The 27,303-nt window shown below is 40.0% G+C and overlaps 1 protein-coding gene across 4 annotated transcripts in view; it reads right to left on the bottom strand.

Moving 5' to 3' along the window:
- The window catches only part of b3galt1b (UDP-Gal:betaGlcNAc beta 1,3-galactosyltransferase, polypeptide 1b), a 47,071-nt gene that overhangs the window by 19,540 nt on the left and 228 nt on the right, over positions 1-27,303 (bottom strand). The window contains exons 2-3 of one of the 4 annotated variants that reach the window (XR_009798221.1): positions 21,525-21,582; positions 21,263-21,423 (exon numbers count right to left, since the gene is read on the bottom strand). The exons of the other annotated variants lie outside the window; for them this stretch is intronic. The gene's annotated coding sequence lies outside the window, so the exon portion shown is untranslated. Of the gene's footprint in view, positions 1-21,262; positions 21,424-21,524; positions 21,583-27,303 lie in introns of those variants that run through there. 4 annotated transcript variants of the gene reach the window in all.

Here is a 27,303-nt window from a genome sequence, read left to right on the forward strand (position 1 = left end):
GTTTAATTGCCGAAATCCATTGATCTTTTCAGCTGGTATTCCATAGAATGATCTCTTTGAATATCTATCTCGTCTGTTGTAACAACAGTGTATATTCTGCTCCGATTCAATGTCCCTCACACTGTCGAGCGGCTGTTTTTGACCGGCAATGTGGCGCCGTGAAAATGGTGACGTCACGTGCACGAGCTCTATAGGGGTTGAAATATGATTGGGCACAAAATCTCATATCCATATAAACATATTGGAAGCAGTGTAGCGAGGAGAAATGCTGAAAATTGAAGAGGATTTGAAAAAAAAACCTGATTTCCAAATACACTTATTGGAAGCAGTGCAGCCAAGAATCCATCCATTTTCAATGCTGCTGATCCTGGTTAGGGTTGCGGGGTGCTGGAGCCTATCTGAGCTGGCTTCGGGCAAAAGACAGACTACCAATATAGACACCGTCACTGAGTAGCAACTGAACCCGCGCTTCTGCACCAAAGTCAGGCAAGTGTAGCACTACATCATTAGTGCCTCGCAGCCAAGAATAAATGTACAAAATGAATACAATAGACTTGGTAATAGAATTTCATGAAACGTAGACTTTAGTCTGTAAATGTAGACAGATTACCATTAGGATGCACTTTCACAAGGTCGGATTGTTTATCTTTCAGTGTGTCTGATGCAAGACAATTTGACTATTTGTGTTTAATCGATCAATGATCAATAGCATCTTTTTTTAAATATTTAATGGAAAATAGAGTTTACTTGACTGCAACTTACAGAGAACTAGTTTGTGATCTGAAGAACGACATGACACCAGTAATGAGAAGTTAAGATCCAGCCACACTGCCAAAACTCCTCAGGGAATCATTATCATTTTTAGTTATGTATGAGAGTAGCAGTGAAAGTATTGAACATTCAGGCCCATTATAAGTAATATCTTGAAAAAAAAAAAAAAAAAAAAAACCTAATCTAAATACTGATTGTTAATTCCCCCCATATACGATAAAGGTAATCAAATTCATTGCCCATGCCTACAACTAACAATTCAGTGATTCGTGTTTTTTCTCTTCTTTCTTTCACATCGTGTACCTTGACTGGTTTTTCCACAAAGCATGAAGCCAGCAGAGCAGTTTGAGTCTCCAGGGCACGAAGCAACACACAAAGGGAGTTAATAGGGAGCGTGCAGCTCCAAGGCTCCTATTATAGGGGCAAGATATAGGAAGCTAACAAGGCGCAAGTGAGAATCCCTCAAAAAGTTGCTAGTGCTGGTCAAGGGCAAACAAGAGCAGTTACAGAAATAAGTGACTCCAGTGTGGATTAGAAAAGGTGAGCAGAATTCTTCATTTGCCTCAATTTGCCTTAGTATCAGGTGTTGAGCAAAAACACAATGTTCTGGCAAAGTACTGTACATTTTCTTGGAATAATGAAACAGAATGCTCAGTTCCTTATAATATACATCAGATGCACTAAGCACTGAGTGCCCACAATGTTTCTCTACTTACCAAAAACAATTTTCTGATGTGAGATAGTCACTTATTAATTCTCTTAATTCTTAAAGTTTAGAATTGAAAAGTTCAGACTCCAAAGCCGTCAAGTGCTATTTAGACAAAAATAGACCTGTAATTACTAGCAGAAGGCCTATAAAAACAACTACTGCATAAAACTAAGCAAATGAAGGTTTCGCTTCGGATCAGTCACTATCACCTTCACTGAAAGCAAACACCCACTCGTCCCGTACATCCTCAAACATGTCCCCTTGCTAATATTTGACTGTCCATGAAAGTAATCTTAAAATATGATAAATTACCCGAAACAACCCAAGACAGATCATGTCATGAAACTCGTCAGTAGGTGAGATTGGCGTAAGTATGGTAATAACGTCTTCAGAATCTACAACTTGGTTGCAACCCAGTGGCTCGACTGGAGCTTGAGGATGGGAGCTGCGAAGACCATAACGGACTACTTTAAATTCATGATAAGGGTTCGTTCAAGAGATTGTGGTTTCTAGTCCACAAGACCCAAAGAACCTTCATAAAAATTATTCACTTTAACCTGGTTTGTAAGATGCCTGCTTTTGCGTTTGAATTCTTCAATTGCCGATTGCAAAATACAGTGTGTTGTTTAAATGAGTCATTTATAGTTAGTGATGCATCAATAAAATGATTCACGTGCACATCAATTATATAAATTGGTCATTCTTTTATATGCAGCCCGGTAAAAAATGCCTCACAGGCCAGTACAAGATCATGGAGTGAGGGTTAGGGACCACTGAGTTAACATCAACTTGTCCAAATCCTTAGAATTTCAGTCTCACAACAGCAAATATTCTCATATTCCTGTAGTCATCCCCGAAAGTAGACTTTATTTTTAATCAAAATGAGAATTACCAAAGTTTTTGCCTATTGTCTGACATTACAGACTAAACCAGTAAAGGAAAGGACATAAGTTACTAAGAATATTTTTTTTACCCAACTCATTGATTAATCAAAGAAATTAATCAGACAGATAGACAGTTATTAAAATACTCATGGCAGAACGGTGGGCAGCACATCTGCCTCACAGTTCTGTGCACTGGGGTTCAAATCCCAGTCTTGCCTGTGTGTCGTTTGCATGTTCTCCCCATACCTGCTTGGGTTTTCTCCGGTTTCCTCCCACATCCCCAAAACATGCAACAATGAAAGAATCTTATGTGGTGTACCCCACCTCCTGCCCGACGACATCTCAGATTGCCTCCAGCACTCCCACGACCCTTGTGAGGATAAGCGGCTCAGATAATGGATGGATGCACGGATGAATATAATACTCGTTAGTTGCACCCCTCATTCCGATGTCCCAGTTTGATGTAGATCAGTCAGTGGGAGAGTGGGAAAACGACTATGCTAACAAGCAACAAAAATGGAGGAGAAAAAGGATTTTCTTCATAACTTTAACTCAATTGTGTTATGAATGAAGACTTGCAATTTAATAGTTGAAGCCACACATTTTCACACTTGCATCCTAATGAATAGAAAGCAACCTTGCTGAACTACTTAAGTCATGAAGACAGCGCACTGCACAGAACACCAGTTATTACTTTAGACCCTGAACACATTTATATAACTACAATTAAATGCGGGAAGATGTCAGAAAGCAGTGTGAGTGAATAAAATAAGACCTTGAAGTTCAAAATTAAGTTCAAACCACCGACTCCAGATAAGTGCGCTAAGACCATTCATTGATTCCGCCTGATGTAATCATTTGCAACAGTGCTGTTACGTTTCAAGACCTCCGTGTGTTTACTTTTCTACTTAAATTTGTATAATGCAATTCAATATCGGCATAAATCCATTGACACAGTTTGACACATTTTATTTGACCACAAGGCTGATGGCAGCAACAAAACAGATTGCTGTTGCATACTGGAGATTTTGGATTACAACATCGCAGGATCCTGAGAACTGAATCCGCAAACGCTGGATTGGGAGATGACCAGTCTAACATCTCAGCTAAATACCTAGTTCGCCCAGAAGAACCCCAGGATTTGACGTATTAGCAATTACTATCAGGGGCTCCCATTTTGCGCTTATCAGCATCAGCAGCAGAACCTCAGTTCGCAAACTTAATTTGTTCCAAAACACTCTTAGTGAATCAAAGCAATTTTTACCATTAAAATGAATGGAAATAGAATTAATCTGATTCAGCGATAGAACCAAGGTGTTTACTTTTACTTAAAAAAGATATATTGAAATGAATGAACCCTTTATTACCTCTTTGTTGTTTGTTGTCTAATCTGGTATTTTTTTCATTAGTAATACAATCAGGCTTTTCCATCACGTTTCACTCTCTCTGAAGCCATACTGAAGGCAAACAGTTTCAGTTAAAAACAAAGATACTTAAAGCATGTGACGCATACAGCCAACAACATTGGGCTCTGAGCGATGACATAACTCAGCATTCTGTGTGAATGCCAAGACTGCTCTGGAACTGAAACAGTAGTTGCTCGTCAATCGATCTTTTCTCGAACAGTGAACCGAAATTCTGCTATGCAGTGAACCTCCATTTATGGGTGAGGATACATTCCAGACCCACCCATAATAGGTGCAAATCCACAATATAGAGAAATTTAAAATGTATAGAAAATACTATTCCTATTGTTGTATCTGTGTTAGATGCATGTATGCGCCTCTAAGAGGTGGGAACTGGTGAGTTGGTTAGTCACGTGGACGATGGTTATCATGTTATTCCCGTCCTGTCAGATATGAACTTTGCAAATACAAAACTCTTTCACTTCATTTGGGAAGAGAACAGAAACAGTTTTGCACGGGAAAGTGCTTGCTAATGTTTGTCTTCACTGGGCTGTCTTCCAAGCTCACCCAAGGGGATGGATGAACCCAAATTTACTTCTAGTGAGAATCCCCAAGAGATGCCGTGCATCCGCGACCGACCGTATGGTGCCTTAATTAGGATGCATTGGTGTGATAGTCAGAAAAAGCTTTTGTGTGGGCGTTCTACAGATTTTGTTCAATTGTTTGTTTGCAAAATTGCCCCATCTGTGAAAAGGGATATGTGTTGAAAAAAATAATGGACCTCTAAATATTACATATAAAAAAAAGATAAACTTTTAATGTCAATGTTCCTAATATTAAGTATAATTAATAACAAGTAACATTTTTCACTCCCCCCCCCACTCAGAAGAGACACAAAACCAAACACTGCATTGCAATGTTCACTTACTACTAACCCAATTCTGATTAAGTTGGAACATTCTGTTATACATAAATAAAAACAGAATACAGTGATTTGAAAATATTTCAACCTATATTTAATTGAATACATTAAAAACAAGATATTTAATGTTCAAACGGAAATAAATAATAAATAAATAATCATTCATTTGAAATATTAGAGCAGTGACATTTTCTAAAAAGGCTGGGACAGGGTCATGTTTACCACTGTGTTGCATCACCTTTTCTTTTAATAGCATTCAATAAGTGTTTGGTAACTGAGGACAATAATTGTTGAAACTTTGTATTTCCCATTCTTGCTTGATGAACAGCTTCAGCTGTTCAACAGGCCGGGATCTCCGTCGGCGTATTTTACGCTTCGTAATGCGCCACACATTTTCACTGGGAGACAGGTCTGGACTACAGGCGAGCCAATTTAGTACCTGCACTCTTTTGCTATGATGACACGCCGTTGTAACATGAGCAGAATGTGGTTTGGAATTGTCTTTCAGAAATAAGTAGAGTGTCCGTCAAAAAGATGTTGCCTGGATGGCAGCACATGTTCCTCCAAATTCTGTATGTACCTTTCAGCATTAATGATTCCTTCATAGATGTGTAAGTTACCCATGTCATTGGCACTAACAAACCCACATACCATCACATATGCTGGCTTTTGAATTTTGCGTCCATAACAGTCCGGTTTGTCTTTGGGCCAGAGGACATGATTTCTACAATTTCCAAAGACAATTTGAATTGTGAACTTATTGGATCACAGAACACTTCCTCACTTTTCATCAGTCCATCTTCGAGGAGCTCAGGCCTGTAGAAGCCGGCGGCAATTCTGGGTGTTGTTGATAAATGGCTTTTGCTTTGCATCGTAGAGTTTTAAATTGCATATACAAGTACGGCTGTAGTGCTGAACTGTATTTACTGACTTTGGGTTTCTGAAGTGTCCGTGAGGCCATAGGGTGAGATCCGTTTCACATTGATGTTAGTTTTTGATGCAGTGCTGCCTGAGGGATCCAAGATCACGGAAATTTAATATTGGGTTTTGGCCTTGCCGCTTACATGTAATGATTTCTCTAGATTCTCAACCTTTTGATTATATTATGGACCGTAGATGATGAAATCCCTAAACTCCTTGCAATTGTATGTTGAGGAGCATTGTCCTTAAACTGTTTGACGATTTGCTCATGCAATTTTTCACAACGAAGTGAACCTCACCCAATCTATGCTTGTGCATGACTGAGCAATTCAGAGAAGCTCCGTTTATACTCAGTCATGGCTCCCACCGGTTCCCAACAAGCCTGTTTACCTGTGGGATGTTCCAAACGGGTTTTTGATGAGCATTCCACAACGGTCTAGTCTTTTTTTCTCCCCCACCTGTCCCAGCTTTTTTGGAATGTGTTGCAGCAATAAAATTCCAAGTTACTGTAATTTCCAGACTATAAGCCGCGACTTTTTTTCCACACGCTTTCGACCCTGTGGCATATGCGGTCAAGTGGGTAATTTGTGCATTTTTTCTAACGGCCGTGAGGGGGCACTTGAGCGGAAAAGGTAAGAGTGAGATCGGTGGAATATACATGCCGAGGAAGTGACTTTTACCGGTATTTTTTTTTTTTTTCAAACCAGCCCAGTTAGCGCAGCTCTAGCGTTAGAGCCGTGCTACCATGTTGCTGTTGTATTACTGTTGCGTCTCAGTGATTTAGGTATGTTTTTTTTTTAACCGACCCTGTTAGTGCTACCATGAAATTACGGAAATGATTATTAGCTAAAAATAAAGTTCGAACATGAAATATCTTGCTTTATAGTGTATTCGATTAAATAGAGGTATTTGCAAATCATTGCACTTTGTTTTTATTTGTTTCACGCCATGTCCCAACATGATTTGGAAACAAACACACACTTACCGTGAGTGAGTTTTGCTAGAATGTGAATGATGTTTTAATGTAATCCTTCAACTTCATCTTTCCCCGAGATTTATGAAAAGATTTATTCTGGTTTGTAACTGAGCGGCGGCAGCATGTGTCATTATCACTCCTGAAAAGAAAAGACAAAATGTCAATATATTTTGCCTTGTGTGTGTACTTGGAGTGTGCTTTGGCTATTTTGATATCAATAGATCTAATCTGATTCAACAGTTGTCCATTATCTTTTACTATCTGTTTTAAAACACTACTTGATCTTTTTGAATTGTTAACATTTACCACTGCTTTTTCTATACGATTTAGGGGGTGAAAAGATCCGGAGTATCTGTATATCAAATCTGATATTCTTCTTGTTAATCTTTTTGTAAAAAGGAATGATAAACTTGATTTGGTGCAGGGCAAACAATCATACATTGTAAGTGTTTGTGCTGGTTCTATGTGACTACGACGATGTGAAATACTCAAAATGAATTTTTTTAGACAGCAAAAAACATGACATTGAGGGAATTAAATGTCACAGAAACATGACAAGTTAAATCCAAGTGAGGTGTTTTTGCACTTTTTGCGAAATGTAATTGACTGCTGCTTTTTCTGCTTCACTGCACAATCTCCCGGAAAACAGCTCTTTAGACGGAAGCAGGGAATGTGCAATTTATGTTGAACTTGAAATTATACATTGCATTGTTCTTAAGATATTTCCTAATAAGCCTCATTTAAATCCTACCAACTATATTGTCCCTGAGATTATCCCATTTTAAAGACATTTATTGGCGCTGACAGTCAGTGTGAAGTGAACTTGAGCCAGAGGGTAATTACAGTAGACTGTTTAAGATGGTTACAGACTATAATTATGGCTTGCGCTGATATCCGTTTAATCAAAAAGTGGAGGACGCGTGTGGGATTGCAGAATGTCCAAAGACTTATTTTTATCAAGGGGTTCACTGAAAATATTGCTGTTCATCAGCCGCACCTGCACTCATTTGGAAATTGCAGAAATGTGCCGTAGCTCCAGGTGTGCTTAAGTAGCCGTTGTTTTAAAGTTTATAACAACCATTACATTGCTCATCCAGGGCATTTCATATTATGTTTGTTAGAATTATGCTAGTTTTGTTGGATGAAATTATATGCTTTGGTTGATTTTTTTTTTTTTTTTTTTTTTTACAATAACCGACCCTTAATTCTCATTTTATGTCAGTTTTACAATAAACTAGAACTAAACACAAATAAACTGCCTGAAGCAAGCACGCTGCGCATCTACTTTGGAGAATCGTAGGAGTCTTCTTTTCGTTTCCTCAAAGTGATGTTGTATGCGAATTACCCATTTCTTGACAGCGACACAGTGAGAATAGGCACTACTTCAAAAAAGTAAGTCCCAAGATTTTTTCGTGTTCATAGTAGTCAGAATATATTGGTCGATTTCTCTACTCCGCATCGACATTTTTATCTTCAAGTCGACTTATCTCAGCTGGCATTATTGGCAACTTGTCTTCCAATCAGCAAATTGACAGAGGACTTTCGACTCTTACCTCCGCAAGAGTCGACAGTCAACACTCTTTGGAACAACGAAATGTCTATTCAACAAAGTGACACAGTCTTCATGCAATAGAAGCAAGTTCTGAGAATATAATGATGAGATTTTCAGTTGTTCAGTCTCTCGTTTAAAGCATAAGGAAGAAATAAAACTATAGATATGCAAAATTGTTCTCCATAGAGCAGATTCTCAGCCACTGTGTGTAGTTCTGCAACATATCCCTGATGATAAATTGTTCAGGTCAGTTTATTTCCCGATGGAACAGTTTGCAAAGGTTAAAGTCTGATCCAGCTTACATTCACACAAGGTTCATCGACCCAAGCAAAAGTCTGTCATCACAACTCCGTGAACTTAATAATTCAACACAACAAAGAAAGGGTAGTGATAGCGGATAGACAGCATTTGACGTGTCCACTTGGTATGCAGTTTTTTTTATACAGAAATATTTGTACAGAACCAAACTGAGGAAAGCTAGGCATGATCAACCAAGTGGGCAGAAGTAAAAAAAGATTGGGGTCAAACAATACCAATCTCAGCAACTTTGGTACCTTGGGATGTTTTCAGATGGTGAAGTGACACTAAATGGTGTCCACATCATGCTCACATATTTTGGCAACAATCATTCAGCTCGAAGAATTACTGAGTACTCAAAGTTTTGTGACCCCAAAATGAATAAAAATGTCCTAACGCAATATGGGGTATTGTATTGCCGCTGTACCGCTTCTGTGGAGTGAACGCTTAATTTTCTAAAAACTTTTCATCGACTGGGGCTAGGAGGGGAGGCACTATTTATTTAAGGGGGACTGAACATCGGTTCTAAGCCATATTTTCCCTGAATTTACTGACAGATCCAAATGTGAAGCTCATTTTCATATAATTATCCTGTGTGGGTTCTTTTTCCAGGTTTGATTACTCTGACCCGCCCTCACATTTTTTAAACCAGAATTGGACATTTCTGCTGACTACAATGCAATGAAAAGCATGCACTGTATCTCCAAATGCTCACGCAGTACCAAGATGCATGACTTAATGTACACAAAATCAATTTCAAAAAGTCAATTTCTCCCCAAACGTCCATTCGGTTTCATTGTGATTCTCCATCTAATGTGTGATGTGAAAGGAAATTATTGATTTGCAAAGCTGGGAAAGGAAAGAAAACGTAACTGTACCCAATGCCAAAACACTGCCGTCCACAGTATTTTAGCTATAATCACATGTTTAATCTCGTAAGATTATGAATAGCAAAAGTAGTAATTTCCCAGAACTCCTCAAGGGATGAAAAAAAAATGTTTCTGGTTACATTCCCATGGTGGGCCATGGGTTTTTTACCTGGGACTTCAGTGGGGACTTACCGGTACCACTTACTACAACCACTATCCCATCCAAAATATAAACACTTGGGATGCAATGACACCATTTCTTTCAGACACAATATGAGTACAAGCACTTGCACTTGCTGTTATCTCAAATCATCGTTCCCCATTCAAATGTTATTAATCCTTCCAGCCGTCCCTAAAAAACTCAATAAATAATTTTGTAATGTCTGTTATGTGAAACTAGCACACTATATATTTTTTTTTACTTTACAAAACCATATTGTGATGACATAATTAGATAAAATATAAAGTATTAAACAGATTGTGCCTCATAAATCGTCTAGCTAATTTTTTATTTTTTATTGGGTTTCATTTAAGAGCAAAGATTTGAGATGCAATCGCTGTATGGTAGTAAGTTCAAATCACATCAGCAACATCACAGCAGTTTTCCAGATTCTTCAAAAAAGAGGCTTCAAGTTGTTTACGGCAACTCACGTTAACTGTGAAACATAAACAAAAACCAAACAAAATTGCATGCCATTTAAAACAAGCACAATTTTGCCTGAACAAATTGCATTGGTCTTACAACGAAAACTTCAATTTCTTTACATTCTATTTAATCATGAATTACTATATGTTTTCATAAAATACAATGTCTTAGAGTGCTACTTTTCTTAAAAAAACTAAAAACAGGCTGGAATAGATTAATGGCATCTCAGTTCATCTCACTGGGTAAAGATGATTTGATATACAAGTATATTAATACTAACGGGGGTCACTGATCAAATTTAACTTTAAGACACCACCAATTTATCTCAATGCACCACAAGACGTCTTTTACATCTCATTCAGTATTATTAGTATCTATGATGACCCAATCGAGTAGCATTCAACACAAGGTATAAACTTCATTTTTAGCCACCTCTTTGACTAAAGTGCTGCAGGGTCTGGATTTCGTCCCTTGGAGCTACCTGTTTGCCACCCACTGCTCCTCACAGATAAATTAAACGCGGAAAACACATTTTCTTGTCTCCTCAGCAAACTTTCTGTTTCTCTCATTCACAAAGTTTAATTATTTGGTTTCATTTTTACTCATGTTTTTTTTATGGCGTAAAAACTTGAAACGCCGTTTACCTCATATCATCATTTCCTCTGTGTCACACCTAATTTAATATGCAGAATATATGTTTTGATAAATATCCTTTTAATCTCTGGAAGTTGTTTTGAGCTGGTGGGAATACATTTTCCTAACACTGCCTGCAGGCTCACGCAATCATCCCCCGCAAGAGCTGCAAAATGAGATTTGACTGAAAAAAAAAAAATACATTGTTTGGGGGGGAAAAAACTACCTTTGGAAACGTGTCGAGAAAAAGTGCCACATTTCTTCCCTGTGTCAGAAAATGTGACCAACAGACTTCCATTAGGAGCAGAGAAAAATGATTGCTGCATTTGCTGTTTAATTTTGCTCTCTTACATGATTTTAATGCCCTAACTGACGAAGTAAAAAAGAGTACTTGCGAGGAGTAAAAAAGGCACAAAGCTGCCTTGCATGAAGTGTAGTACATGAAAATCAATATCACTTCCATTTAAGTCTCAGTTCTGTCCTGATTCTCGATCATGTGAGAGCGACTAATTGTGTTTTTCACAGAATGTCCAAATGCATCACCTACAATAACTGACTTAATACTGTGAACAAGACGATGAAAAGTAAAAGAGCTTCTGATTTTCAAAACTCCCCAGTGATAGAGGAAGAGAAAATGGGAGTGGGGGTGGGGGGGAGAGAATCCCTTTAGGTAAAGATTCAGTAGTGAGATTTTTATCGACACCTTCAGCGAAAATACTTCTTTTCAACTCAAGTTCACACAAAAAGTGTCTTAAGCTGAAAGGTGCTTTTAGGCACACAGAAGACACTCGTGCACAAACAGCAAGAGATTGCGTCATCCCTCTGAGCCAAACCTCATGCGTTTCCTTCAGACTCAACTTCAATAATCGTCAGGGAAATTTGTGAGAAGTATAAATCCCCGGCAGACTGTGTTAGGTGCTGATGAGTGTCACCTTCACATAAGGTGTCATGCGTCTTACACCGCAAAAAGGCTCGGGGTAGGGAACGTGTTTACGACACCGAGATCGTACAAATGTCATCATATTTTCATCAAAAGGACAGTGCTGTATTATGAGATAGCAGTGCCTTGGGAGGGTGGGGGTATACGATATAAATTTGGCCTCAGGGGGGTGTGCTATGAATTTTGCGTCTTATAGAGATTCCGATCGATCGCAATAACGCTTGTTGATGATGTCGTCCTATCTGCCTCAGTTTGAAAATGGCTTCAAGCATCTAGCATCGCGATCGCTGAACACTGTCCTACCTATAGGGTGTCCCATAAGCCTCCACGCACAGGAGACATACATATATGGCTGCAACATATATTTCTTTGTATTTCAGATAACCCAAAGATTGCATTTGAATAAAGAGCAATTCATTGAAATCATCCTGATAGGCGGTTCAGGAAGCAGTCGTATGGTTGCAACCGCATTTAAAAACTTATTGTCAAGATAAGATGTTCAGGATGGAGCAAGATGTGGTCAAAGACGTATAGTCAGCATATTATAAAAGCAATAGAGCATATTATATAAATAAAAATGGTTTATGTCAAGAATGGTTTATTTTTCCGATGTACGAAGATTTATGGGACATATAAATGCCTGTATGGCAGTAAATAAGTTACATTTTTGACAAGTTAATACTAAAGGTGGACGGGGAGTAGCTAATCATGAGACACACTAGCAAGAAAAGATAAGAGGAGATCACAGAGACACCATGCTAACTACTAAACATGAAATGTAGAGCAGCGAAATACCAAAATAAGTCCTACGGTAGTCCTGTGGTGTACACTTTTAATAGCTAATAGTCTAAACCGTGTTGTAGTGGAGAGCAGTTAATTATATGAAGAGCAATTCAGCAGGTATATAACACATTCCCTGCCATTGACGGCTCTAGAAGTCAAACATCAATGGAAACTGGGAATGCTGACAGTGTTAAGTATTGAGAGAACAAAATGCATAAAACAGCTACACAGAGTAGACACACATCTGAATACCAGAAATTAATCAGTACATTACTGAATACATCATCCAATAAAATACTATAGTCGCTCTCATTTGACATGCGCGATCACGCCAGCGCTCCATCGCACTCGCAAATCTGCACAGTTTAGCACGAAAAATCACGTGCGTAAAATTTATTTGGTAGAAAAAAATCGATATTGAAAGACCTCACTTTTTTTTTGTAGTTTTGACATTAATTTACGTTTCGTTTCATAAACATTGGTAATAAAACAACCCTGATCCTAAACAATCAGTATTCACCCGGACACAGGAAATGCAAGTTAATCGTACTGAGCATGTTGGGAAGGGATGCCATTAGGACATGCTCCGAGCTGCTTCACGTGCTGCGAGCGCATTTAAATCGAAAGTCATCAACATCATGAGCCATGTCAAAGGACATTCGGTCACAGCAGGGGTGCTCAATGCGTCGATCGGAAGGCAATTTTGGTTGATCGTGTGACAGAGTGCCAACAAAACAAAAAAAAGACGTTAGACTATCATCCACCTCTTCGCTTGATTAAGGTGTGGCCAATACGTCGAGTGCACACACACAAAGGCGCGTTCTAGCAGTTGCGGCGATGCACGCGTGCACCCCCTTCCCCAGCCGATCGATTGCGAGAGTCTGGCTGCTTGAAAAAAAAATCTGGACGCCCTGAGTTATACTGAAAACATTTCTGGGATATAACAGGTAATGTTTCAGTATCTAGCTATAATAAGTATGAGATTGTGATTTACTTCGACTTGATAGAAGTTCTAATGTTGGACTTCTTCTTTTTCTTTCGGCTTGTCCCGTTAGGGGTCGCCACAGCGAGTCATCTTTTTCCATCCAAGCCTATCTCGTGCATCCTCCTCTCTAACACCCACTGTCCTCATGTCCTCCCTCACTACATCCATCAACCTTTGCTTTGGTCTTCCTCTCACTCTTTTGCCTGGCAGCTCCTTCCTCAGCACCCTTCCACCAATATACTCACTCTCTCGCCTCTGAACATGTCCAAACCATCGAAGTCTGCACTCTCGAATCTTGTCTCCAAAACATCAACTTTGGCTGTCCCTCTAATGAGCACATTTCTAATCCTATCCAAGCTGCTCACTCCGATCGAGAACCTCAACATCTTCCTTTCTGCTACCTCCATTTCTGCTTCCTTTTGTTTATTCAGTGTCTCCGTCTCTAATCCGTACATCATGGCCGGTCTCACCACTGTTTTGTAAACTTTGCCCCTCATCCTAGCAGAGAATCTTCTGTCACATAACACACCGGACACCTTCCCCCAGCTGTTCCAACCTGCTTGGACCCGTTTCTTCACTCCCTTACCTCACTCACCATTGCTCTGGATTGTTTTTTGTTGAAAATTTTGAAGTCCTCCACCCTCTCTATCAGTTCTCCCTGTAGCCACACTCTTCCCCCTCCATCTTTCTCATTCATGCACATATATTCTGGTTTACTTCGGCTAATCTTCTTTCCTCTTCTTTCCAGTGCATGTCTCCATCTTTCTAATTGTTCCTTTGCCTGTTCCCTGCTTTCACTGCATATCACAATATCATCTGCGAACATCATGATCCAAGGGGATTCCAGTCTAACCTCGTCTGTCAACTTATCCATTACGACTGCTAACAGGAAGGGGCTAAGAGCTGATCCCTGATGCAGTCCCACCTCCACCTTAAATTCATCTGTCACACCTAAGGCACACCTCACCATTGTTCTGCTCCCATCATACATGTCCTGTACTGTTTTAACATACTTCTCTGCCACACCAGTCCTACGCATGCAGTACCACAGTTCCTCTCTGGGTACTCTGTAATAGGCTTTCTCTAGATCCACAAAGACACAATGTAGCTCCTTCTGACCTTCTCTGTACTTTTCCATTAGCATCCTCAAGGCAAACAATGCATCTGTGGTACTCTTTCTAGGCATGAAACCATATTGTTGCTCGCAGATACTTACTTCTGTCCTGAGTCTAGCCTCCACTACTCTTTCCCATAACTTCATTGTGTGGCTCATCAACTTTATTCCTCTATAGTTCCAACAGCTCTGAACATCCCCTTTGTTCTTAAAAATGGGAACTCGTACACTTTTCCTCCATTCGTCAGGCATCTTTTTGCCCGCTAGTATTCTGATGAATAAGTTGGTCAAAAACTCCACAGCCATCTCTCCAAATTGTTCCCATACCTCCACCGGTATGTCATCATGACCAACTGCCTTTCCATTTTTCATCCTTTGTAGTGCCTTTCTGAATTCCCCCTTAGTAATCATTGCCACTACCTGGTCCTTCACACTTGCCTCTTCAACTCTTCCTTCTCTCTCATTTTCTTCATTCATCAACTTCTCAAAGTATTCTCTCCATCTATTTATCACACTACTGGCACCAGTCAACACATTTCTATCTCTATCCTTAATCACCCTTGCCTGCTGCACATCCTTCCCATCTCTATCCCTCTGTCTGGCCAACCTGTAGAGAGCCTTTTCTCCTTCTTTCGTGTCCAACCTGGTATACATGTCTTCATATGCCTCTTGTTCATCCTTTACCACCGCTACCTTTGCCCTACGTTGCATCTCGATGTACTCCGTTCACTCACTTGAGTCCTCTCAGTGTCCCACTTCTTCTTCGCTAATCTCTTTCCTTGTATGACTCACTGTATTTTGGGGTTCCACCACCAAGTCTCCTTCTCCCCTTTCCTACCAGAAGACACACCAAGTACTCTCCTGCCTGTCTCTCTGATTACCTTGGCTGTCGCAGTCCAGTCTTCTGGGAGTTTCTGCTGTCCATCGAAAGCCTGTCTCACCTCTTTCCGAAAGGCCGCACAACATTCTTCCTTTCTCAGCTTCCACCACATGGTTCTCTGCTCCACCTTTGTCTTCTTAATCTTCTTACCCACCACCAGAGTCATCCTACACATGCTGTCGAGCTACACTCTCCCCTACCACTACTTTACAGTCAGTAATCTCCTTCAGATTACATCATCTGCACAAAATATAATCCACCTGCGTGCTTCTACCGCCGCTCTTGTCGGTCACTATAAGTTCCTCCCTCTTCTGGAAAAATGTGTTCACTACAGGAATCCCCATCCCTTTTGCAAAGTCCACCACCATCTGTCCCTCAAAGTTCCTTTCCTGGATGCCGTACTTACCCATCACTTCTTCATCGCCCCTGTTTCCTTTACCAATATGTCCATTACAATCTGCACCAATCACAATTCTCTCGCTGTCTGGGATGCTCAGAACTACTTCATCTAGTTCCTTCCATAATTTCTCTTTCAACTCTAGGTCCCAACCTACCTGTGGGGCATAGCCGCTAACCACATTATACACAAAACCCTTAATTTCAAATTTTAGTCTCATCACCCGATCTGATACTCTTTTCACCTCCAAGACATTCTTAGCCAGCTCTTCCTTTAAAATAACCCCTACTCCATTTCTCTTCCCATCTAATCTGTGGTAGAATAATTTAAACCCTGCTCCTAAACATCTAGCCTTACTACCTTTCCACCTGCTCTCTTGGATGCACAGTACATCAACCTTTCTCCTAATCATCATGTCAACCAACTCCTGAGCTTTTCCTGTCATAGTCCCAACATTCAAAGTCCCTATACTCAGTTGTAGGCTCTGTGCATTCCTCTTTTTCTTCTGACGATGGATCCGGTTTCATCCTCTTCTTTGAGTCTAGTCTAGTCTGTTCATATATCGAAATGCAAACGGTCATTTTTCCCCGTGGTACTGCGTTTTCTTGAAGTTGAAAACTTTTCCCCTCTCCATGCTTTACGAAGATATATATCATCGACTGCTAGCTTTCATCAATGGACTGACAATAGGTAGTGCCATAAATTACGCGAGATTAACAATACACCATGATGAAATAAAATGATTTGATCATATGAATATTTAGTTTTGAAATGGAATCTCTATTGACCTCTTTAAAAATGTCTGTCTCAGTCTGTGCAGTGTCAATAAATTATGATTATGGTATTAGGTAACAACTACATACTCGGTATAACAACTCAGTTATTTTAAGGTCTTGAGATTCCATCCCTAATCCCACTTTATATCTGCGGGCATGACTGACCACACCCATACATTTTTAAAATGTGAGTGACTGACTATATATTTTTTACCTCACATGAAAAGTAGATGAAATATTTCTGTCAGCAATTTTGTGTGTTTACCGCTCTGCAAGTCATGTCGTTATCCGAGCCACTTATCCTCACAAGGGTTGCGGGAAAGCTGGAGCCTATCCCAGCTAGCTTCGGGCGAAAGGCGAACTACACTCTGAACTGGTCGCCAGTCAGTCGCAGAGCAGATATCAACACCATCACTGAGCGGCAATCGATCCCACGCTGCCCACACCAAAGGCAGGCGTGCGTACCACTACACAACCAGTGACTCTCCGCTTTGTAATATTTTGTACAATTCCCCCCAAAAGTTGCATTACATTTTTTAAAATCAATTTGTCTTGGCTAAAGGACTACATAACTCATTCAGAATTACTGCCATTACCATTTTTAAACTTATGTTAATACTGCATATGGAATGAATTTCTAATGTGATATTAATTTTAGGTCATAATGGCCAACCTTCGATGCTTACATTATTACCACGCAACACACAGAAAATGAGGTTACTCATTTGTGGTACAGACTCTCACACTCCCTACCTCTTTGGGTTTTGTCCATTTGGCACACTGAGCCTTGGATGACACAGAGGAAAAACAATCAGTACGCCAAAGCACCATTTAAAATGCTAATGTGGGTTTTTAAGACAGAAGTGGACTCAGGACTGAAAGGTGAGAGAGAACACTTAACACATACCTGCCGGTCTAAATTTCTGTTCAAGTGATGACTGGAAAGGAGGCGCTCGTGATGAATTATAGTACACATCGTTCCTTTAGCGGGCACGACATCTACCCCACAATTTATCTGGTGGTGTTTCACAGCTTGGACTGACCCATGAAAACGCATGTGTGGCTCACATTTGAGAAAATCAGAAACCTGAAGAAAAGCGACATCTGCCTCAGTTTGTCAAAACCCTATTATGGTAAATATTTAAAACTGTGCCAGTTTTCCAAAAGTTCTCTTTCAGGACAAAAACGTACATTTGTGTGTGAACGAAAGGCCAAAAGACAAATCTACTTTTCTTTGCACATATTTGTTGGACTTTTAAATAAATTATTTTCTCCCAATTCTTTCAGCAAAGAAATAATAATGAACAAAAAAAGGGTGTGGGAAGGAAAAGGTTGGAAAAGAAAGTAAACGAAAGCCCAAGGACTCTAAGCATTTAGGTGAACTGAGCTAATCTGTTCTTATGGCTCAAAATGAGCTTGCCAGCAAGTGATTCCAAAAGGTCGCAAAGTAGCAGGAATGCAAACATACTGAGATGTGCGATGAACTTTTCCAGCCTGGGGAAACTCACTTCATTTACTTTCCACCTTTTCGGAAGTTGCAATGTTTACAGTGCTCCACCGCCACTGGGGGCAGATAGAGACGGTGCCTTACTAAGAATGGGGAAAAAGTCCAAGTCGGGGCAATGGGGTGAATAGCAAAAGAAAGCGGATTGGATCAGCGAACATCTGGAATGAAGGATGTAGCGAAAGTGAAACAGTAATCAGTCATATTCACAATAACTGGGTTGTTGACCGAGCAACACTTAATTGTTTCTCAATGTTACCTTATATTGTCTGTATTTTCTCTCTAATAGGAGTGCCGTTTAATTCACGATTTGAGGTCTGGTGACCATTTAGGCTGTTTGTCACCTTGAGTTATCGGGTAGCCTTTTCAGATCATCGTGCGTAGCACAGTTTAACCACATTGTCAGTACAGTGTACCCTTGCCCATTTGCCATTCAATGTTGGCAGCCCCGCATAGTTGCGGATTTTGCTCTCCATTTTTTTTATCTACCGTATTTTCCCCATCGTAAAGGTCTTAAGATGCCACATGAGACTTGGCGCCTTACGATGTGGTGTAACAAGATACAACAGTTGCAAATGTTGTGTGACTTGCCCAACAAAGTACACTTAAACACACTATTAATATGCATGCCAGCAAATATTTTAGCATGTATCTAAGCTACAACATGATGCCACTCACAAGGCAAGAGTAACAATTGCATTTTACATCTGTAAGCAGAAACTTACATTGGCCCACACACTCCTCGTGTAGAACGGTCATTACCGACGATGTTGTACACTCACAGTGTCATATGGAAACTAAAATTATCACACCACCTGAAAGCACCATCATGTGGTAGCTTACGTACGCGCTGGCATGCATCTTGACAGAGTAACCAGTGTGTATTAATACTACGTTGCGCCCATGAATAACGGGGGAACACTGGAAACCAGTTTCCACCCTCTTCTTGGCTAATATCGCTATTTATTATGCCGAGCCCCATTGTCTGCAATTGTTTATGTGCTGCTCAATCATTTAAAATAAATAAATAACAAGTGTGACTACTGCGCTTTGCTTAGATTTAAACACAATAAGAACAAAAGATGTTGGACAATATTCGCCGGACTGCGTCAGTAACATATCAGTCTGAAAATGTTCACATTATGTGTCGAGCACATCGTGCAGTTACAAGGTTACATTTTCGACGAGTTACGAGTGGGAACATTTTGATTGCATTCATCCTGCAGCTCGCCTGCCCGTAGCGTCTCACTCCTGTCTCACCAAATTAGGATCATTATGCACCTGCGTTATATGACAGGAACCAGTAATTGTGGCACTTAAGCTGTAACAATGACAGAACATTATCTCGGGAAATGGTCATTACGTTTGTGATTGTCACTGTGCGTTACTTGTGTGACAGTGATGTGAGACAGGACCAACCTGTTAGAGCCCATGGACTCCCACGTCTATCATCAGGAGAATGGAGATCAGGTCATATGCAGTGTTGAGGAGCAGCTAATTACATGTAACAAGATTACCTAATTTAATTGCCAAACAATCCATTACAATACTGGGAGAAATTGTGTAATTAAATTGCAGTTGCTTTTGGAAATTTCCATAATTACAATTTTAAGTTACATTTGAAATACAGGCAAAAAAGATCAGATTATTTTTTCATTCAACTTTCTCCTTCTAAAGTTGTCACATATGACTGGCTCTCTGTGATCATGTGCCATTTTCCAAATCTGACCTTGATGCAATCCTTTTGTCAATTGTTTAACTGAGATTTTGAAAAAGTTAGACTCATAGTTTGAACACATAAAATAACACTAACTTTTGAGCAATTTCATCTTTTTTTTTAAATAGAACATTCATGAATATGGGTTGTCATATACTGCAATATTTTCAAAATCAGGGGTGACAAATTTGGTACCTGCAGTCACCAGGTAGCGCCTGACGACCACATGAAAAGCCCGCTGGCCTGTTCTAAAAATAGCTCAACAATCATGCAACATGCGATTTTCTAGGAATGGTGTACAAGTGGGCGGGACGGTCACGCAACTGGTTGGAGCTTTGGCCTCACAGTTCTGAGGACCGTGGTTCAAATCCCGGCCCCGCCTGTGTGGAGCTTGCATGTTCTCCCCGCACCTGTGTTGGTTTTCTCTGCCCACTCCGGTTTTCTCAGACATCCCAAAAGCATGCGTTGATTGGAGATTCTACAGTAAATTGCAGGTGTGACTGTGAGTATGAATGGTTCTTTGTTTCTATATGCCCTGCGATTGGCTGGCAACCAGTTCAGAGAGTACCCTTCCTCCTGCTCGGTTACAGCACTTCCGCGATCGTTGTGAGGATAAGCGGGTCTGAAAATGGATGGATGGATGGTGTACAAGTGATGATTTGTAAATGTAAAGACTGGAAGAGTTTTATAGAAATAAAGTGCTGCAAATTGATATCAGTTTCCCAATAATGTGAAAAATCATTAACATAATCAGTGTCTTCAGTAAATGATTATCATTAGTTATTAATGGCATAATAATATCAGAGTATGATTAAATTTCCGTTGGGTACATTTCAGAAGTCTATATCAAACTGGTAGCAATTGGTTTTTTTTAATAAAAAAAAAATTAAAAAGCTGATATTTTGTGGCTGATTGCAGTCAGTTGAAAGATTACATAAGCAGCCAAGCAAGAAGATAACGCTTCATCAAATAAAATTCCATTCAATTAAGACATTTTTAGAGATATGAAGCACTTTCATCTTAATCGTACACCAATTATCAATAGTACGGCAGTCAAATCAAATAAAATCAGCATTGTGTCCTGTTTTTCCGCTGAAATGGATATCAACGTGGCATATTCAGCCCAGCCAGCCACGTGTGCTTCTCTCACATGCTGTGATTACAAGGAGAGTTGAAATGAGGGGACGCCACGTCCACGGGGATGAATTCCCGCTGGCAAAGGCACAGCTAATTTACACAATGATCACATTCGGCACCCTATGAAAAAGTAGAAGACTAACTCAGGGCTATCATTTCCAAACAGCCTGTGTTGAATCAGCAGAGTATGAACGGTTGTGTGTTTATTAGCTTAACGATGGGGGATGAAAAATATCTTTTGTCTCTGTTTGCAAAGTTACTTCATATAGTGTGCAAAAGGCTACTTGCTTTGGGAGACAAAAAAAAAGAAAAAGAAAGGACGGCAGCTTGAGGCCTTCAAGCATGAACTTGTTTTATTCATCATAAACTGATAAAAGATTTACCATTTCGGCAGATTTTTGCATCAGCCCCTCATCCGTTGGGGAACCTCGGTCCTCCAAATGTCCAACTTGGCTTTTGAGGCCCTCGGAATATTAGAATCGAGAGGATGAGAAATCGGATCAGTTCGACGCTCCCAGGCTCTTCCGGCGTATGAAGCTCGTCGGCAAGCGGGCTGAGAGGGAGCGTCGGTTCCAAAGTGTCGAAGGATCACAACACAGCTCAACTGTGGAGACCGCAGAGACTCAGACTTACTGGGCCGATTCGACCGGAAAAATCCAGAGGAATTGTTTTTGGCCCAAAATAGCAAAAGGAGTACATCATTACCATTGTCTGAGTGACTGCTTTCTTGATTACCGCTGGAGTTATTATTATCATTTCCTTTCTAGGGCATAATCAACAAAAAGCTAATTAATTTCTCAAGATAATAAATAATTGAATCACAGTCTGTTTTCGGAGATCTGTTGTACTTCAGATGGGCAAAATAAAAGTACAATGAGAACTGCTGCAGGCACACACTTGAATGCATTTGCATACATCTGATTTGAACACAGCAGCACTGCGGCTTCGCGGTTACATCGTCCTCAAAATTAATTTTTTCCATTTTGCACTAATTGCACAAATATTGAAGTCGGATAATCAGACTACATTTATTACTGACCACATACCACTATGTATCTTACTCTTCCTGTTTTTCTCTTATTTAAATTAGATTGAAATTACTACAGAGGCAGGGTGGAGCAACTGGTCAGGTGTTGTCCTTGCAGTTCTGAGGTCCGGGTTCGAATCCTGGCCCCGCCCGTGTGGGTGTGTCCATTGAATTTAAATAAATGTTTTTTTCCATTCAGTGTATTCTACTTAATTATAGAATTATCATGTTTCTATAAAATGGAATATATATTTTTTAATGAAAACCACATCAAATTTTCTGGGTGTTTGTGGAGACTGGAACAGATTGAGGAACTTTCCATTCATTTCAATGGCGAAAGGTGATTGGTGATATTGCAAAATAGTACAGCACGAAATTGGCATCTACAAATCTGAAGGTTACGATGGAGTTTAAACAGGAAGTTCCGCTAAATCTGATACCGTTTCAAGTAACAGAGACCCACAATATATTCATCCGCTCTAAGAAAACAAAAAGAACACTCTACTGACGAGAAGAGGCTCACTGGGGCGGAATGAAGAAAGTTAGCGAGAAGTCGGACTGAATTGGAGAGTGAATTTGCTTCAAATGGAACCAAAACAAAGAAAAAATTACTTTTTTCTGCCAGCCTTTCGCAAGGCACACACATACACGATCACACATAAACACCTACGGAGACTTAAGAGTCTTCAATTAATCTAACTTGCGTGTTTTTGGAAGGTGCGAGGAAACGGTAGTACCCAGAGAAAACCCACACAAGCACGAGGTCCAGATGGAAACTCCACACAGAGGGACCCGAGCTGAGATTCCAACACAGAAATATATGTGACTCTGAAGCGCCAGCAGACGCGGCAACCTTACGATGCCTGGTGCTGCCCTCTCGTCCATTCCCATTTGGTAATTTAATTAAGTCTATTTAGAAAGAGCACATAAAAAGATGCATCAAAGAAACTGGTACAAATGCAAGGCAAATCAAATTGCATTTTAATTTGGAGTATTCAAGTGAGCTCCCTAAATCTGTGGTGTAGCCCGGATTTTAGCTTTGGCCTTTAGCTGAAGCGGAAAAAGCTGCCAGAGTCCCGTCATGAATAGAAAAAGTCATTGTAGCAACAGTGCAGGAAGATCAGAATGACTGAACCACAGAAAATAAACATAAATGCTAAATTGATTTTAGAGAAGGGGAGAAGCCAACACCTGATATAACGCTTCAATGCATTTCCACACATGGGATGAATACCATTATTCCATCCATCCATTTTTGAGCCGCCCATCCTCACTACGGTCATGGGTGTCCTGCAGGCGTACCCAGCTATCTTCGAGCTTGAGGCGGGGTACACCCTGAATTGGTCGCCAGCCAATCGAAGTGAATACTATGTTTCTAAAAGATTTTGCAATTCAGATGGGTTCAGATCTTCGGCTGCACATGGCCTCTCTAATTATTTCCATACTTTTATTTCCGATTATTTTAAATCTGTAACCTATCGCTACATAGAAAAAAGAGGCAAGGCCAGTTAAGCAAACTACTGATCGACAAAGATGGAGGAATCTCTCGATGTTGGATCTTGGCTTTAATCATTAATTGGGAAACACAGAACAGTTAAGTGAGAATACAAGACCTGTAGAAAAAACATTTGGGCTTGAAAATCATAATAACTCTCAAAAGACTGAGACAGTCCAAAAGGTATTATTAAATGTAATTGATGGGGGATGCTGGTTTCCTCTTTATAATTTTACACTGACGATAGAGCACTGATTAATTTGGAAAATTAACGTGTGTAACATTTCTCTACTTGTAACGAGACTCAAAAATACTCAGATGCTCCCACACTGGTAGCAAGTTTTTCCTGCCAGATATATAAATTCCGGGCAGAAGTAGTAATGAGCAAAGTCAGTGTGCAGAGACATTCAGGTCAAACCAGAGGGCCAACCAATAATCAATGAATTGACAATTGACTGTCAAATTAATCACAAACAGTTTTTGATGATAATTTTTATGTTTCAGCGGCACGGTGACACAGCTGTAGAGAACTGCATGTTCTCTCGGGGGCTGCGTGGGTTTTCTCCGGGCACTCCGGTTCCCTCCCACATCTCAAAAACATGCAACATTAATTGGACCCTAGGTGTGATTGTGAGTGCGGCTGTTTGTCTCTATGTATCCTGCAATTGGGTGGCAACCAATCCAGCGTGTACCGTGCCTCCTGCTCGTTGACACCTGGGATAGGCTCCAGCACTCCCTGCGACCCTTGTGAGGATAAGCGGCTAAGAAAATGACTGGATAGATGGATGTGTTGCATCAGGAAGGGCATCCAGCGTAAAAACTGAGTTGAACAAAAATGAGCGTTTCGCTCTGGCGACTCCTAACAGGACAAGCTTACTTTTAGATGGATGTGTGGCAAGACTGTTAAAACAAATTTATGAAACTCATGCCATGTTCCAGAAAAATATTTGCTCTGTGTTTTTGAACAATACTTGCGGAAAATAAAACTTCCCACCGCAACTGCAAGACCCAATAGCATCATCAAGTATCAGTCTTTGGTACTGATAAGCGAGCAAACCAAGTCAACTGAGCCTCTTGACAACAACTACCATACATGGCTTTCGTAGGAGACGCTAAACCACGTGAGCATGACTGACTAAGCAAAGACGCACAAAACTTAAACAGGGGATTACAGTGCGGCTTTCAACTCACTTAACTAATTACACCTTGCGGAAATGTGATTAGAGCAGCCAGAGTAAGAAGGACACCGACTGCGACAGGCCAGGTTGTTAGAGCTGGCGCACGAGCTCAACAGCTAATAAAATAACGAGGAGACTCTTCATGATACACAGGAAGTCTGGCTTTGGACCGTCATCCCTGTTCTGCCAGATGGGCCTGTAATAGAAAACTGCCATGTGGGAGAAAGGGTTGGGGGGAGTAGATTAGCTTGTGATCCAGGTACTGATGTGAAATGTCCACGTAACAGGAAGGATGAAAGCGCTGCGTCAATTTCGGATTGCCGGCCTTCACTGGCTGGATGCGAGGTAGCGAAGGACATAATAAGCCATTCACTGATCGCACAGCGTGGCCATATGGTCTTCAAATCAAATCTCAGGTTTATTTTCACAAAAATCTGATTTTAGATTTTTATCTGGGATTTTACCCCTGAGCTTATAGGAAAAAAAAGCAAATGACAATGACATTATTTGAAGCAAGTATTGGATTGCTCTCTGAGTTTTGTCCCTCCTGGCATTTGCTATATTTGGCCTGACACCAAAAGAGCTTTGATTCTTATTTTTTTTCCATCAAATTTTTTCAAGCATTAACTTTCATCAATTTCCTTGTATGTTTCTGGCACATTTGGTGAATAAAGATGATTCTCAATTCTGATATTTACATAATTCTAGGGCTGCAACAAATGATTCATCATTTTAATCACCAATTTGAATAATCAATTAATTTGTGAATTTTTTAAGTGATGAATCAGATCAGAATCTTTAAATTAAAGGGCATTATTTCAAATTGACAGTGCAGAAAACGCAAAAACATAGATTGATTATGATTACGCTGCAATAGTAGTTTGGTCAGAAAACGAGTAAAAATGGTGATCGCTGTTTTCCAAAATAAAAGCAGCTCTTTGCAAATGTCTTGCTTTTATGAAACACAAAGATAATCAATCTGCTTTATTAATATAATTTATAGAATTATAAATATTGACACAATTGATATACCGGTAATAAATCAACTTTTTTTATATTTACTGTTCAGAGGCTGAAATTTCAAGGGTTTGGACAATTTTCAGTTAAAAAAGTCTCTAAACAATTAATCAAAAACCATTAGATTACTTTTATAATCAGTCAATCTTTGCACCTCTAAATAGATCAAAACATATGATGAACAAAGGGTTCGTAACAGCCTAAAACAGGTGCAGCGAGCATGTAACCTTACAGTAACCCTCATTAACTTTTTAAATAATGATACTGGGATGAATGAGTTGAGTCGTGTTCTTTTGTTGTAGATCGTTCCAGTTGTTTGGGGCATAGAACAACCAAACGTAGCGCACACTAAGAGGTCAATAAATCTGCGAGCGGTCAGTTGGGAATTGGGAGATCATTTTGACAAGAAGCCACGTAGAGAAACGGTTTAGTGATCGTTTATTTTGGTACAGTTGCCTAATCTGCTTTTAAATTTTAAGAGAAGAGTACCATGATTTTCAAAAAGAACTGAATGAATGAAGTGATTTGACAATTGATGAATTATCTATGACAAAAATACACCACAAAAATGCAAAGTCAACCAAGTAACTTGAATGGTAATCCTTTAAAAAAAAAAAATCCATCATGCTGACAAATGTTTGTGAAATCCATGCAAAACTGTAACAAGGCTAACTCCCATAAAGAGGACATCTACTGACAAGGTGTTTTATTCTAAATACTAAAGCAAAACATTCACTCCAACTCTTTTTTTTTTGATGTCAGCCATGCATTTTGTGTGTCAAGTGGAGTTGGCGCCCATCCCTGCTGAGTGGGCAAAAGGCGTACTACATACTTGATCGGCCACCACTTAATCACAGGTTTACACCTTCCAATGTGTATTCACCATTTTTGATAGCTTGTTAGTACAGTATACGCAAAAGTGTTTCAAGGAGAACTGAAGGGGTCTGTTAATATCAATAATGCAGGATATTATAATGCTGGACACCACTGTGGGGGGGGGGGGGACATACGCCACTCACGATGGGAATACACATTATTAATAGTATCATTGTAATCGCTGAAGGAGAAGGCAATTTATCCATCGACAGCTTTTATCCTCAGTCGGGTCCTGAGCCTTTCTCGCTGATTTGTGTGAGAGCAAAGCAGGACCCTGGACTGGTCGCCAGCCAATCACAGAACACATATGGACAAGTAACCTTTCACACTCACATCCATGGAAAATTGAGTTTCTTGAATTTGGGTTTTTGGCATACCCGGAGATGACCCAAGCACAGGTCAGAACAAACAACTCCGTTTTCAAACTATCAAACCTTGAACCGTGAAGCACAAGTGAGAAACACTTCCCACTCGATTTGATAATGATATGCTGTTAATATCGGTCATTCAGATTCACAATGTATGCCTCAAATGACCATCTATTCCAATGATATTACTTCAAAATTAATGAATAATACGCGTTCAAAGTTTTGGCAATGATGGGGTTTCGATCAACTTTTAGCTTCCCTCATTATTTTGGGTTTAACCTTGCCAATTCATGAAGAGCACTGAGGTGGTGACAGCCTTTCACAAGCAGCATCGGTGGGACGCAGCCAAAGTGCATCAATGACAATAGGGCAATTAAATTCGGGAAGAAAAAAACAAATACATCACAGCACGCGTGAGGAAACTACAGTGGAAATGTTCGCGGAAAGCAAAGGACATTCGGCGGGAGGGTGAAGCAGCATTAAAAAAAAAAAAAAAAAAAAGTAGGCGCATGACATCAGACGA

This window comes from Syngnathoides biaculeatus, chromosome 14 (assembly GCF_019802595.1).
Source record: "Syngnathoides biaculeatus isolate LvHL_M chromosome 14, ASM1980259v1, whole genome shotgun sequence".
Classification (NCBI taxonomy): domain Eukaryota; kingdom Metazoa; phylum Chordata; class Actinopteri; order Syngnathiformes; family Syngnathidae; genus Syngnathoides; species Syngnathoides biaculeatus.